Consider the following 16,839-nt stretch of genomic DNA (forward strand, 5'->3'; position numbering starts at 1 on the left):
ATGCTCCTGGAGGCATTAAATCTCCTTTGCACAAGCAGTGGTCTCACTTGCAGAACAGAATCAGCAGGAGCACAACAGAATCAGAGGGAGCTCAGCACCCCATTGGATACTGATTATATGCAATCTGTAACATATAATTTAAAAAATTGAACAGCTAGAAGAATTTTAAACAGCGGAAAACAGTTACCAATAAAATACTGGCACCCAATAAAACAACTGACAGTGAAAGTTCCAACATATGCCATCAAATGTTTTGGCGTAGAGGAAAGTCTTAACCCCATGCTGAAAAGATGACAGAGTTGGCATCATACATTCCCAAGAAATGGGGGGTTCTGTGACTCTTTATAATTACCAAAAATGATAAAGAACCATTTAATAAGGGTGTGCTCCGCTCCATTATGGATCCCTGGATCCGAAGCGGAGCGGGCTGATCTGGACCTCCAAAGCCCAGTTCCGGAGTGCATCGGGGGAGGTCTGGATCATCCCAAAGTGGTTCGGAATGGTCTGAAGCTATTCAGACCGATCTGAAGCTTCAGAGCCAGGTAAGTGGGGAGAGGAGCTTACCTGGCTCCCCCGTCCACTACCACTGCCGTCCATGCAGCAACGGTGGCAGAGCCAGGTAAGTGGGGAGAGGGGAGGGGGCTTACCTGTCTCCATCATCCGCCATGGTCCATGCAGTGGCTTCAACTGCCACCCAGGCCTAAGGCCGGAAATAGGCCACAGCCTATTTCCCGCCTTAGGCCTAGGGTGCAGTTGAAGCTGCTAGCTACACAGTCCACAGTGGACGACGGAGCCAGGTAAGGGGGGAAGGGGGCTTACCTGGCTCCGTCGTCCACCGTGGTCTGTGCAGCAGCTTCAACTTCTGCCCAGGCCTAAGGCCGGAAATAGGCCGTGGACTATTTCTGGCCTTAGGCCTGGGCAGCAGTCTAAGCCACTGCATGGACTGTGGCAGCGGCAGACGATGGAGCCAGGTAAGTGGTGAGGGGGGGAGGGCTTACCTAGCTCCGCCATCCGCCTTAGCCACGGTCCATGCAGTGGCGAACAGCGGAGCCAGGTAAGGTGGGAGGAGGGCTTATTCAACCCCCATTTTTTCCCCCGTCCCCACTTACCTGCCTCTGCCATCTGCCGTGGAGGCAAGTAAGTGGGGAAGGGGGGACAAAATGGGGGCCAAATATCCGAAGTGGTTCGGGGAGTGCGAGCACAGCCCTACCATTTAACAGTTAGTGATCAAAGCAAAATTTGCCCTATTCTACATGAAATTAAGAAGCACATTTTACCCAACACTCAACACTTGAGTTGTCACTGAAATCTTATTTAAAGAGAAACTTGAAGCAAGATGAAAAATCCACAGCTGAGCAAACAAAGATGCAAAATTGTGGTTCTTCCTCGGTGATCAAACTTTTATTTTTTAAAAAAATCATGGTAAGCTAAAGGGATTTGAGTAAGATTAGTAGCATTTCATATTGTTAAGCTGTCAGTGAATTTTGCCTAAAATTGTTTTTTTAAGCACATTTGAACATTCCTCTTTAGGTGTATGTTTATTTATTTACAATCACAGACCAGCCACTAAAAATACACACACGCAGATACAAATACAAGCTCCAAATACAAACATGTACATCAGTGGAGGTTTGAGATCAGAACTAGCTTCAATAACTGTGTCTATTAGTATCAATCAATTTTAGGATGATTTGTAATGAGATTTGATATGTTTCCTAATAGAGCATACCCGGACACAGAAACACCTGAGGAATGCTGAGGAAAGCCACAAAGCAATTGATGGAATTAAAATGGGGCTGTTTCAGGTTTGCATTGGACCATTTTGAAGAGATTCCGTGACTCTCTGAGCTGAAGAGGATTCCCTCTGAAGTAGTCGGAACTGAACCTGGACCTTCCTAAAGTTTTGTGAATGATTTTGTTCTTAGGAGGCTGCACCTAGGCTTGCAAAATGTCTCTGAAAAATCAATCACTACTTCACTTTGCTCTTCCATATATGGATAATGCCAGGGTGGGGAGAGGGAGAGGAATTGAGTGACTGACAGGTATATCTTCTAATTACAGGGAATGGTTTTCAAGGGATTCTCCACTCACAGTGGTGGAAGGGGGAGGGATTTGAGTCTTATATCATGCTTTTGCCAACAGTTATCTCTGCTGTATGAAATTTGGCAGGCTTTATCCCCACAGAAGGAGTACCTATGCCTGCAAATGTCATCTAATTCTGTCAAAAGGCAAAAACATGTAGGCACTCTCAATAATAATAATAATAATAATAATAATAATAATAATAATAGAGCTTAGCAACAAAACCCTTGCACCTATATCTCTGAACATTTGCAGAAGTCATCCTCTAAGTAGGGCCCAGTGCATCAGCAAATTTCATCCATTATGATAAATAGTTTAAAAGGTACTGCCATTTGTGGATTTCCTATGATAGTCAATGGGACACATGAAGCTTTGGGTTTGGCGCCATGTTCCAATGCGCAATGTCCAAATCAGTCCAAGTCAATTTGTTCTGTTTTCTGGATCACTGAGTTGGGGTTCCATGTTTTGACCAAAATAGGTTTCTCTATTTCACCTCAAAAGGCAGGAATAAAGGAAATTTTGTTGTGGTGTCTACAGATCAGCAGAATAGACTGGGGCCGTAGCTATATCTAAGGTTTATCCCAGGATCATCCCGGGTTTGTCCCTGCCTGAGTGCTGAATGCCCTGTGTGGCGCCTAGAAGAACAGGTTTGACCCCAGGACAATGCTGGGATAAACCTTAGGTCTAGCTACGGACTATGTCAGGAACTACACTACTGCTTTATAATGGCAATGACAACTGTTGGGGCCCATGACATATTCCACATACCATTTCAAACCACATTCATAGTGTTATATCCTGATTGGTATAGCTCTGGCCTAATCCTAATTCTAAACAGTCTAATTTTACATTTGTTCAATTATAAGTCCATTCTATTCCATTTTGTAGGGTTTTTTAAAACACACACACACACACATGCACACACCACACCAAATTGCATGTACATTATGCACATTTATCTCTGAGAAATTTATCTTTTATGCATTGTTCCTTAAAATACGCACTTCTATGCATTCTTCTTTAAAGCGTGCATTTTTGTATGCATTTCTGAACTGAAAATTGCATTGTAAAATTCTGAGAAGTGCACAGTCCAAAAGAAAACTGTGTTCTGATCAACATCTTAGTCTGAGAAGTGTCAATTAGGATGAGGTGATTAAAATTTAGATCAGACAAAATTTCCCAGCATTCTTTGTGGCAGTTCTAGCTAGAAAAAGAACTCAAACAATACCTTTAGCACCTCTGCTATTGGTTGGATGTGGCTGGAACAGCCTGAAGATCTGTTTCCAACTACGCACACACATTACCCATCTCCTTCAGCATCTCAGGGTCCAACTGAAACTTAATTACAGGAAAAACACAGATTGCTGTCAACTTGATATAAGGCCAGGGTTGCTCCAGGCCTCATACAGATTGTAACCTTACCTGGTCTCTCACACTCATAACTGAGTGGCTGACTAAAAATACAAAATGAACGAGGCCATAAAAAGTGGTGAAACATTGACAATAACACAACCATAAATACTGCTCTAAGGTGACAATGGCGTTCTCCTGTGGCTCAGATAAATATTCATGAGGTAAAAGTCTTTCTGAAATGCCCACTGGGAGTGTTTAAGTTTGAATGGGCTAATCAAAGCTCAGTGGGCTTTCAGTCAAAACATGAATGCTCCTCGTTTAGTGAAAAATTATTGCACGAATGAGCCATTTGGGCTATGAAACCTTGATCCCAGAGAGGCAGTCATTCTGATTAAATGTTCCTTTCAGTCTAAACAAAAGAAAATTATTGGGGAGGAATATGGGTAATTTAGAAAAGCATTATTCCTACACATTCGCACATTCACATTCACACACACACACACACACACACACACAAAGAGAGAGAACCCTAGCACTACTTCTGAAATCTTTGCAGGAGAATTTTAACTGTGTGAAATCAGAATCATCACAATCCAGAAACGGAAGGTTTGGATATGGAAGCAGATTCATATCAGGAGATGGATGTACACTGAAACACCCATCTAACCCCCATTGGACTAGATGAATATGTTTTCTTATGTATAGGAATACACATCTCTCATCTGGGGCTACTACTTGCTATACTCTAATGGCATGTGATTAAAGCTGGATTGAAGCATGTGACATACTGCAGGGTCCTTCTAAGTGTCCCATGTTTGTCACTGAATGAACAACTGCAATAAATGAACCTAATAAATGATTAACCGTCTACTGAATGTAGTGCAGTAGGACTAGTAGCTTGGCCAAGAGGTCAACAGGGCTATGGGGTGAGATTCTGGCATTCAGAATCCTCTTGGATCAAATCACATCAGCCCTACTTTATAAAAAGAATTTGATCTATTAAGAAACCACACAGAATATCATATTGCCATCAATTCAAACTAACAAGAAAAAAAAATCTAACTACTGAACTTGCCCTGACCTTTCATAAGGCACATAACTTTTCTGATGGAACCTTGAATCAGCAGTCTTTCTACCTCCTTGTAGGTGGATGCCATGGACTTCATGTAGGCTTCCCAACTATCTCCAATGAAGGATGTTTGGCACAGGGCTTGGTCAAGCATTTATAGATGCATTTATATTACTTGGTCAAGCATTTATAGATGCATTTATATTATAGCCTGTGAAACTGACCTACTGACCTAATTCAATCAGGATATTGGCAAGTGAATTAAAAGACAACCAAGGTCATCCACTTAGGAAGGAAGAGAGGAAGGGCAGAATGAAGGGACCTTAGGGCCTTGTTGACTGGACTGAAATAAAAGCTGTGTTTACTTCTTCCTTTTAGGTATTAAAATTTAAGCCTAACTTCCTAACTCTCTGTGACAAGGCCATGCATATTCTAAACTGGCAAAATACCCGCCATTATGCCGTGTGTGTGTGTGTGTGTGTGTGTGTGCGTGTGTGTACAGATGGCATATACAGATAACAAGGAAAGATACTTTTTAGCATTCTCTATATAGAAGTTGATCACACTCCCTTGCAGGATTTTTGTAAATCAAGGCTGGGCCATGTAGTGTCAGGAATGACGAGTAGATGTTGCTCACAATGAAATGATACCCCCATGAGGCAGACAGTATTTCTTCTCCATAGGAAAAAAAATGACTATCATTTTAAATATACATAGACATTTATTTATTTTCATAGATTTACTTTTCCACTATAGCTCACACCACTTATAAACACACAAAAACAGAAAACTGGCATGGTCTTCACTTTGCTTCCTCTCTCTTCTAGCTTCCTTCTCTTAGCACTGTTGGTGTTAGATAGTTATGGGTGGGGTGGGGAGACTGTTGATCTGGAGCCAGTGGAGGCTGGTGGCTCTTTCTTCAGTGAGACTGTGAATCCATTCCAGGGTTTAGTCAGAACCAGCCAGAAATCTAAAGAAGCTATACAAGGTTCTGGACCCTATACCTTCTGACTAGTCCTGACTGAAACCTGGGATGGATTCACAACACAACCAAAATTGATTGCCACCAGCCTTCACTGGCTGCAACAGATGCAGATGTCAGATAGATAGATTCAAACATATACCTGCCAACTGGTTAAAGATGGTTTCTTTGATTAATCTGAAGGCTTTCAACCAGCTCATCAGATCTTAGGAAAGAGTGCACTGCCTTACAATTTAATAAGCAAAGGGTATCACTCAGTCTTAACAGGAATTTGGGGGTGTTTGGAAATTAGAATATTCACAACCAAGCTAAAATAACTTCAATAGAAGGATGTCCAAATCCCATTACCATTGTGACTGTGAATGGAATACAGGAGGTGTAGAATTATAGATATATATATTTTTACTGCTTTCGATCATTGTCTGTTGCATGTATTCCTCATACCTATAGTTGGAAAGGCACAGTGGCTTCATTGTAAAATTCAAGATACTTGCTTGCTTTGGATGCAAACTGGATGGAAATGCCAGATTCAAGGTTGATCTCTCCGTTTGTAACAGGGACGAGGAAGCCTGCACAGCTGTGTAGCTGATACAGGGGGCATGGGTCAGTCTGAGCCTTACTGACCAATATGCCAATTAAAGTTTAAGTAAATTGAACTACTGAATAAATAGGTTAAGCCTGTACCACTGCTACCAGTGGGGCTTTGAGTCCATTCTGGGTTTTAGTCAGAACCATCTAGAACCCTAAACAAGCTATTCAAGGTGCCTCCACTGCCTGGTACATAATATACAAATACATTAAAATATCTAATATGCTTCCACTTCTTAGTTTGATATAGAGTCTTTAATATAAAATATATAAAATATAACATATTACTTTAAGTGGCTCAAACAGGGTATCAACTGGTGAGTATCTGACTCACATTGCATACTGTTAGCTTCTATGCTGCACCAGCATGTATATTGCTTTTGAAGTGTGAGGTGTTAAATAAGGAGATGAGACAACAGTACATATGGTATCAGATTCGGGCCACATTTTATTACATGAACTGCAAAGGGTGACTGGGCAGGCCCCATGCTACGCCAGCAAGTAGCTAGGCATTATAATGGGCAAAATATTCCATGTCTGGGGGTGGCATCAAGGATTGCTACTGTCAGGCCATACCTCTTTTGGGGAGGGTAGACCTGTGCATGCCCGTCACCCACCAGGCCTCAAAACACTGGTTGGAGAGACATGGGTTGGCCTAACTGGTAATCCTTATGCCCCCTCCGGGGCCACAGAACCCTCAGCAGAAGGCCTCAGAAATCACCGGTCACCCTGAACAGTGCCACTGAATGATCACCATCCCTTTCCTCAAAGCATGCCCAGCCCTACCTGCCTAAAAGAAAATGCAATCAAATCCCCCTATTTAATGTGATTTACCGAAGATGTTCTCTTCCTGACTTACAGTGTGGAGTAGGCAAAAAGACCCATAGTCCCAGCCAATTTGACTATGGGAAGAAATTCCTACTCGGCCCCCAACAGGATGACTAGCCAAGCTGACACTGCATACAGGGAGGGAGGGAGCTACAAACTGAAAAGAGGCCTGAGGGTGGGCGTGGTCACCTAATATATGCTGCACCATGCCACCCCATTCGGTGGTGCCACCCCATGCCAACCAATGGCGAGGAGGCACGTCTCCCTTCGCCTCCACCTGCAAGAGCTTCCCTGTGGCCAAGCAAGCAGGACATGGGGGAAGGGCATTTCTGATGCTGTTAAAAAACACGAAGTGCTGTATAATAATATTTGTTTTTTAAAAAATGTAACAATGGCAGCAAATAGTGGTGGAGAAGTGCAGTCCCTGTCACATTATAAGAAATGCACATCCTTGTATCTTCTTGGGGAAGAAGAAAGACCAAGGGGACAGGAGCAGGCAGAAGTAACATCGGGGCCTGCTCCTGCTGGACTCTTCCCCCCCTCCCCACAGGGCAAACTGCCATCTTGGCCCTGTGGGGAAGAAGAAGGACCAAGGGGACAGGAGCAGGCAGAAGTAACATCGGGGCCTGCTTCTGCTGGACTCTCTCTCTCTCTCTCTCTCTCTCTCTCTCTCTCTCTCTCTCTCTCTCTCTCTCTTTCTTTCTCTCTCCTCCCTCCCTCCCTCCTTGACTCCTTTTCTTGTGTGTCATGTCTTTATTAGATTGTAAGCCTGAGGGCAGGGACTGTCTTTTTTGCTAAGTGTAAGCCGCTCCGAGAGCCTTTTTTGGCTGAGGAGCGGGGTATAAGTATGATAAATAAATAATAAATAAAATAAATTGTATCTTGCCTTGCCCTACGGTCCAAGCCCAATACTGTCCCTAATTTAGGTATAGCTGGATTCAGGGTAACTTTGTCCAAAGTACATATTTCTTTACGTTCTGAGATAAAACACTTCAGCTTTATATGTTTTCCACCAGGATCACTTTGCCCAGGAATGTAATTTTGATTTGTTTTGAGAGTAAATCTAAATCTTATTGCTCATCATGTCAGCTACGGCATTTCTCATATTGGCTATAATGACCCGATGCTTTGTTTATTTTGGCTGACTATTATGACTAAATTGAAATTCCCAGCCAGCATAAGGAGATATTGGATCAGTACAAAAAAACACACAAATTGCAGAAATGCAGTATATAAATAACAAACCTTTAGACTCCACCAAAAACTTTAATTAGGGTGAACATATGAAAAGTAGGACAGAGCTCCTGTATCTTTAACAGTTGAATAGAAAATGGTGACACCTGCTGGAATTCCCTTTTTTATACAACTGTTAAAGATACAGGAGCCCTGTCCTCCTTTCCATATGGTCACCCTACCTTAATTAAATATGCAAATGCTATGTCACCATTTATAAAATCTCTCTCTCTCTCTCGTTCGTGTGCGTGTGTGTATCTCCCCATCTCTTTCTTATTATAGAGCAATTTCAGAGACATAGCTCATAAAAGCTCTCAAGCATTGGATGAAATGAGGTGTCCATCCCTGAACTTGTCTGACCAAGATTGGGGAAGATTCCTTAACAGAATGAATTGAAACTTAGAAAACTCTGTGGGCATGTCTACACCTAAGGATGTAGAGGGAGGGAGGGAGGGAGGTAAGGAGGGAGGGAGAGGATCATGGACTTACCTGCTTCTGCAATCTTCCCCCAGCATCTACATGGCCACGCAACATCCCGGAAGCAAGGACGGATGTTGCAGCTACCATTATTATTATTTTTACAGAAGATGAGCCGTGCATGCGTTTGCAGCAAAACAGGTAAATAAAAAACTGTACCCAACTCCCACCATCCCAGGGATGGTGAAATTGCTGCCCCCCATCCCAATGGGTATGGAGCCACCCCTGCATAGCTCTGTGCCCATTTCAGGCCCCAGGAACGCGTGGCACACCAGCCGCGGTCCTCGGGATGGTCCCAGGACTGCAAGAAAAATTGAGATACCTGGGCAACCAGTTGTTATCCTGTGAAAATGGAAGGGTCATCCCTGCCTGCATCCCTGTGCATTTGGATGCACAGGGATGATCCAAGGATGACTCCGGGAAGAAACCCTGGCTATTAAAATGGGCACAGAGCTGTGCAGGGGCAGTCCATGACCATCAACATTTCAAAGTTTTTTTTAAAAAAACAACAACATACATGCACTGGAATACAATTGCACTCTGTCTCCATTCCAGGGGGGGAAATGACATCTGCAACATCCCTCTTCCCTTCCAGGGTGTTGCGTGGATGTCAAGAAGTTGGGGGAGGATCGTGAAAGCAGGTAAGTCTGTGATCCTCCCCCTCCCTCCCTCTACACCATTAAGTGTAGACATACCCCAGGAATGGCCACACATACTAGACTTTGGTATTCTCTTCAGGCAAAAGAACACTGTGGTGGGGACTCTCTTTCCTCACTCATAATTTAAGGAAAAGGTGCTTGAGGGGGCCATGGCCAATCAGCTGCAGGGACTCTTGGATAAAACTGATTATCTGGACCCATTGTGGTCCATACGAGCCTGACTTTGGGGCCAAAACTGTGGTAGCCCATACTAACAGGAATAGGGTGACCAAATGAAAAGGAGGACAGGGCTCCTGTATCTTTAACAGTTGAATAGAAAAGGGAATTTCAGCAGGTGTCATTTGTATGCATGTCGCACCTGGTGAAATTTCTTCTTCATCACAACAGTTAAAATGCAGGAGCCATACTAGAGTGACCAGATTTAAAAGAAGGCAGGGCACCTGCAGCTTTAACTGTTGTGCTGAAGAGGGAATTTTACCAGGTTCTCAATATATACAAACGACACCTGCTGAATTTCCCTTTTCAATACAACTGTTAAAGATACAGGAGCCCTGTCCTCCTTTTCATATGGTCACCCTAAACAGGAATGGACCTACATTTACACATATTACCAATTCTGAGACAACTGTACTGGTTGCTAATTTTTTTCCAGTTTCAAGGTGCTGTTTTTTTCCTTTAGAACTCTACATGGTGTTGGTCTTGATTATCTAAGTGACTAGGGATGGGTTGGGGGTGGGTATTTGTTTTGTTTACATTTTAATGTAAACTTATCTAATTCCAGTTTTGAACCAAGTTGCAAACTTTAACTCAATTATCCTTCGAATCCAAATTTTGCAATGGAGTTCTCCAATCCAAAAATGTACACAATATGTATACATTAGGGAAAAGTGCACACAAAAATCAGCATACTAGTGAAAATAAAATTAAATAGCATTATATTAGGAAAATTGCTTGCAAACCCACCCACCCACCCCCAATACATTTTTAGGCAAAATTGCGTACAAAAATATGTATGCAAAATTGCGTACAAAAATAGTGTACAGAAATGCACCCAAAACCTTTTTTAAATAGGTTTTAAACCTTTTTTAAATCTGAATTTAATATTGGGAAAATGAGAATTCCAAATCAATGTGTAGATGGAATTTCTAACAGGGACTTTCACCTCCAATATCACTCCTCCCAGCTTTTGAGATCTTCTCGTGAAACTATACCCCAGATTCTATTTTATGGAGAAGTCACTTTAACTTCTACCAGGGCAAGATTTACACTACTGCTTTATAATGGTTTATAATGGTTTGGGCAACTGTTTGGGTGCAGGACATATTCCATATACTGTTTTCAAAGTGTTTTATATCCTGCTTGGTCTAGATCTGGCCCAGGAACAGGGCTACTTTCAGAACTATCTAGGACTTTATAACTCCTTCCTAGGGAGATCCAGATAACCTCATCTCTGCTATTCTTCCAGAGAATAGTGGGAGAAAACACTTTCCCCCTAAAAGCATGTACTTAATGGCTGATTTTTGCTCCTATTTCTGCTCAGCTTTACGGTTTTAGGCACTGATGCTATTGGTTTGTTTATTCATTTTTTCTTGGTTTTGTGTTATTGTTTTAATAATAATTGGAATGTTTTAAACATATTATTTTATGCAATGAAGTGCTACAGGGTGTGTGTGTGAATAAATGTATATAAATGTTTTTAAATAAATAAAATAATGAATGGAACTTAGTAATAACTAATATTTGCTGGATTGTCCCTGATTTCTAAACTTCATGGCAGCTAGAAGTTTCTGCTTTCATTGGCAGACCTCATGGCTGACATGGAGAGGAGAGACGGCAGAGAGAGAAGTGGTTCAAAACAGAGCAGCTGAACGCCTTATAATCAAACCTTAAATTAATGCCTTTAGTTTATATTTTAAAATATAATGATAATAATGATGATGATGATGATGATGATAATAATAATAATAATAATAGACTCAGACTTCTAGGGGTAGAAGTAAGCTTCTGAAATTAACAACATTTTAATATCATTAATTAGCGCTGTATCAATCACCAAAGAATGAACACATTTTAAAGTTCTTTTCAATTTTAATCAATCCCTTTTGGGGATTCGACAGGACATTTACCCCTCTTTACATTTAATGTATGCAAATGCATTTTGAGAGAATGTCAAAAGAGCTGCCACTTTAATTCATAGTTAGATGGATTCCAGTTGAAAGCACATTATTGAAATAATTACGGTTTCAAATAAAAACCAGTGATGGACATGGATAGTGATAACATCAGCTGGCATGGAACCGAAAATGAAGGGAAGATAATCCCTCCTGAAATTATATCATGTGCTTCACATTAGAAGCATTTTCAGCCCAATTACATGATCAATAATCTTCAAGGAATGTAATTCAACTTCAATTCTGTCCAAAGAAAACCATCAACTTTCACATATATTGAATCCATATGAAAGACAAGAATATAAACATTTTAAGAGGTGAAAATAACATCCTCCCTAAATTTCTTTTGAATATTGTAAACCTTTATGGTTAAAGCACTGTCTTTATTATTGTTCTAATAATCATTAGAATGTTTTCAAAATGTTATTTTATGCTGTAAGGTGCTACTCAAATATTTGTAAGGAAATACAGGAATTCAGGAAAAATAATTTATATGATCCTTGCAGGTCTCTGAATTAAATATCAGCAGTTTTTCCTATATTTCCTTTGCATGAAGACAGAGGGCCTGCCCACATCAAGCAGGATATAGCACTATGAAAGCAGTATGAAAGTGGTATATGGTATGTGTCAATGGGCCCCAACAGTTGTCAGTGCACTTCCATACCACTATAAGCAGTAGTGGTGCTGCTCCTGCCTTTTATATACAACTTTCATACCACTTTCATAGTGGAATATCCTGCTTGGTGTAGATTAAGCCTCTGTCTCTCATCCCCCTCCCCCCAGTGTTCAGTTTATTCTGTCCTGTTTCCTCATCAATTGCAACTATTTTTAAAAAAGGCATGAACACCCATGTGCATTTTTCCTAATATACATTTTAAAGCAAATTTGACTAATTTAAAATTGAATCTGGATGCAAATAGAGCTGTGCACAAATGGCCTCTCAAAATTCTCCATTCAATTTCACTGAATTTCTTCAGGTCGAGGAGATGTTCTCCAACAATTTCTCACAGGTAGGCATCACTATTGTGGAAAAAGCTTGTTTCTTTTCCCCACTAAGGATTTTTGGGTTTTTTGCATTGCCAATGAAAGTGGCAACAGCATTAATTGTGTTGGCAGCCCAGCTCCCATTCTGCATCCTCCACAATGCCCCATCCAGGGCATTGAGTGGAGATGGTGCAGGCATCACAAAAAATAATGGTGGAGAAAATATGGAGAAAATTCAGCAAAGTATCCTTTTATTCCTGGGGGGAATAAGAAAAAGAAAAATCTCAGGAATTTTCTGAAAGTTTTATTTACTCATAAAAGGGGGTTCCAGTTTTCTGCCTCATTGTCAGGGTATTTTATACTTTATTTAGAATGTGTGTTGGTGTTTTTGACCTTATGTAATCACTGTGAGGTGGCTGATGATACTGTCTATATATATTTCTTTCTATTACACATCTCCCCATTGCTATATGATCTCCCAGGCTGTCTACACTTCCTGATCTTTTGTAAACCGCCCAGAGAGCTTCAGCTACGGGGCGGTATATAAATGTAATTAAATAAATAAATAAACCTGAAAAGGCCCCATGGGAGTTATCAATTTATGATGTCTTCCCCTGGGGAGGGAATGTGAGAAGCCAAAGAGGCTACAGGATGTCAGACAGACAATGAAAGACAGCACACTCACACAATCTCATCAGTAAAGTAAGTACAACAACCCTGAACCAAATCCATGAGAATTTCTCCGAAATTTCTTCTCCTTTGAATTTCTTTTCAAAAGCAATTCCTTTTCTATCAAATTGAATGAGAAGGGTCAATATTTTTGTGGGAGCCATTTTTGGTAGAGCACTAGAGGCAATTAAGCAGCCAACAGAGTTGACCAATCATGTTATACCTGGGAGTTTTACTTCCCACATTATAAGAAAGGTTGCGCAAGCAGAAGCATGATTCTCCTGTGGATGTTAGCTTAAGTTGTCCTGAAGGTGTGTGGCAGGGGTAGGGGTTAGAGTTGTTGTTGTTTCCTGTTGAGGACCACATTCCCTTGAAGGTAATATAGTAGTAGTTGTAGTAGTAGTATCCCGCCTTTTGCCCAATACTGGGCTTCAAGGCAGCCTTACAAAGTTTAAAACATACATTGTAAAGCCTAGGAAAAGAAATGTACAAAAAACCCCAACAACAAACGTTTAAAATATACGACAAAATTATAAGTCATTAACATAGATGGAGGACCAGATTATTCTCCAAAGGCCTGCTGGAACAAACAAGTTTTAGCCTGCTTCCGAAAGCCCATCAAGGAGGGAGCCAGCCTAGCTTCCCTGGGAAGAGAATTCCAAAGCACTGGAGCAGCCACCAAGAAGGCCCTCTCCCATGTTCCCACCAAGCATGCCTGTGAAGGTGGAGGGACTGAAAGATGGGCTTCTCCAGAAGATCTTAAAGCACGGGCAGGCTCATAAGGGAGAATACGGTCTTTTAGATAACCTGGACTCGAGCCATATAGGGCTTTATAGGTCATAACCAGCACTTTGAATTGTGCTCGGAAACAGACTGGAAGCCAGTGGAGCTGTTTTAACAGGGGAGTTGTATGCTCCTTGTAACCACCCCCAGTCAACAATATATCAAGGATTATATGTTGGCAGTAGGCGGGGCTGAAGATAGGGGTGGACAGGGCTTTTTCACTTGCTCTTTCTGCCACCTCTTTTGTATCTGCCCCTCTTCCTTCCTGCCCAGTGAGCTGCCAGGGAAGGGACAGAATGCTCTTGCCAGAGACTGACTGCATGCAGAGAGCTTTCAAAATTAGGCCGAGGGCCAGATGCAGCCATGGGGACGCAGGTTGCCCACCCCTGCTTCTCTGACAAAGTCGATAATTTAAGTAAAATATGATTGACTGGACTCAATCAACCCAGACCCAAACTCTCCTTGCTCTGCTATTTGTAATGATCTTAGTGGCTGTGAAGCATAATATTGCCTGTTACAATCCTAATGCCCATAGCCCATGAACTTCATTTTGGTTATATAATGCAAGCAATAAATCTGCCTTTCGAGTAATGCAGCATATGTATTATACATGTGTAATTTAGATTCTCAAGTGGTCATATTCAATAAAGATAAATTAACAATTTATGTGGAGGAACAGCGAACCCAGTGTATGGAACCTGATGCCCGAAGAGCTGCATTTTGAATAGTGTAATGAGAATCAGTTGTTAGTGTCACCTCTTATTTTTGCTATCGAACAAGGTTTGTCACAATAACCAAAATATATTGCACTCTTTTCTGTTCTCATTACACATTTTGCGGTGGCAATAAAATATCCCAATATTTTGTCATAAAAACATGTCTCCGGGACTGTAATGTCTTCTCTGCAGTACATCATCATAGCAGGTCTATACCATTTTATGCTTTGGTATTTGACACATTGATTAATTTGCAATTATCATCGGGGGCATATTACCTTAAAGAAAAGGTGGGGAACGATTCCAGGCTTACCTGGTATTGATAATTATCCATTCTCATGGCAAAGAACATTTTGTCTCCTGACTCCCTTCATATGCAGAAACCATCTTTGGCTCTTCTAGTCTATCCTGTTTCCCAGAGGGTTTAAATATAAATGGGTCTTGCCAGTCGGGATATTAAATGCAGAGATGGAAATATATACACTAAGACTTCACCGTATGTAACAATGTTACCTGGAGACTATAACACTTGGTTTTATGTGACTTTCCAGATTATCCCTTTCTTTTCTTTTTTGCAATACATGTGCAGTGGTTACGCTTTGGTCGTAAGGCTGCAGCCATATTTCAAAGCACTACTTCTGTGAGAGAGACCTTCCCATGCACTCTAAAATAGCTGTATTTTGTCCTGCCCCCCCCCAGCATTAATCATTGCTGTACAGTAATATGCCTCTCAATACCAGTTACTGGGGAATGCAATGGTGAGGCTGCTGCTGCATTCATATCCTGCTTAAGGGTCCCTTTATGTCATCTAGATGGCCATTATCGGGACGTGCGAATCAGCCAAACACGTGCCTCATGCCTTGTTCTACTTTTGAAGCATGCACCTGTATCGGATTTCAAATGTTGCTTTTTGTTATTTTTGCACAAAAATGTGTGCACATTTTGTGCACGTTTCCCCCCCCCCCCCAATATATGAACCAACTCTGTGCATTTTTTTTTGTAGGCACATGTTGTTCTCCCATTGTGTGTGTCTGTGAGCATTTTTCAGAAGTACACATTTTAATGCCCCCCCTTTTTTAAAAAAAAAATATGCATTTTTTCAAACATATTTTTTTTCATTCTGCAAATTCCGTTGCAACCTCAGAAATCTATGGAGTTTGACTGTGTTCATACCTGCGGTCATTTCCAGGAGACAGACGCTGGGTAAATTCTACTCAAAAATGAACTGCAATTAATTACTCATACACCCCCATGTGGGAACAGAAGGCTAAACTAGATAGGCATTTGGTTTGATCCAGTATGTTTCTTCTTATGTACTTACATTCTTAAATAATCTGAGATAAAAGAGCAGAACATGACTAACTAGGGCCATAGCTAGACCTAAGGTTTATCCCTGGATCATCCAGGGGTCAAAACTGTTCATCTAGGTGACACACAGGGGATCCAGTGCTCAGGCAGGGGTGAACCCTGGATGATCCCAGGATAAACCTTAGGTCTAGCTGTGGCCTAGGTCTCACTAGGGCCTAATCTACTTGAAGCAGGATATTGCACTATGAAAGTAGTATGAAAGTGGTATATAAGAGCCAGGAGCTACACCAAACAGGATATAGCACTATGAAAACGGTATATGGTATATGTCAAAGGCCCCCAACAGTTGTCAGTGCACTTCAATACTGCTATAAAGCAGTAGTATGGTTCCTGTTTCTTATAGACCGCTATCATTGTTCAATTTCCTGATCAGTGTAGATTAGGCCTGGGAGATATAAACTCAAATTTCCCATTCTCTGTACTGCTTTATAAGGTCCAAAGTAGATTCCATCCACCTCCCTTGTGGTGAAATGTGCAAGCTGCCCACACTCTTGCAATACATTCTCATTATTCATGCATTCTTTTCCATACTTTATGAAGAAGCCAGGTTGATAGAAAGTATAAATTACTCTCACTTTCTGTTCTCATCTCCACACATATAGTAAGAAAACGTTCTCACTCTCTGGCAAGAGACAAATGGCAGGGAGATGCCACAGCATTGTCACCTCTGATATTAAAATATATTATGCTGTCATTAATTGCAGAGGGTTTGGATCAGTTTTTTTTTAAAAAAAAAAGAATATTACAGTATCCAAAGATGAGTAGATTCCCAGATCATAAAATTGAAGCTATCCATTTTGTTATAACTGCCTCAAGCTTACTCCTTCTCCTTAAATGAATTGCCCTAGAATCATATTCATAGTCCACATGAAAGATA

The sequence above is a fragment of the Elgaria multicarinata genome, chromosome 1 (assembly GCF_023053635.1).
Source record: "Elgaria multicarinata webbii isolate HBS135686 ecotype San Diego chromosome 1, rElgMul1.1.pri, whole genome shotgun sequence".
In the NCBI taxonomy this organism is placed as follows: Eukaryota; Metazoa; Chordata; class Lepidosauria; order Squamata; family Anguidae; genus Elgaria; species Elgaria multicarinata.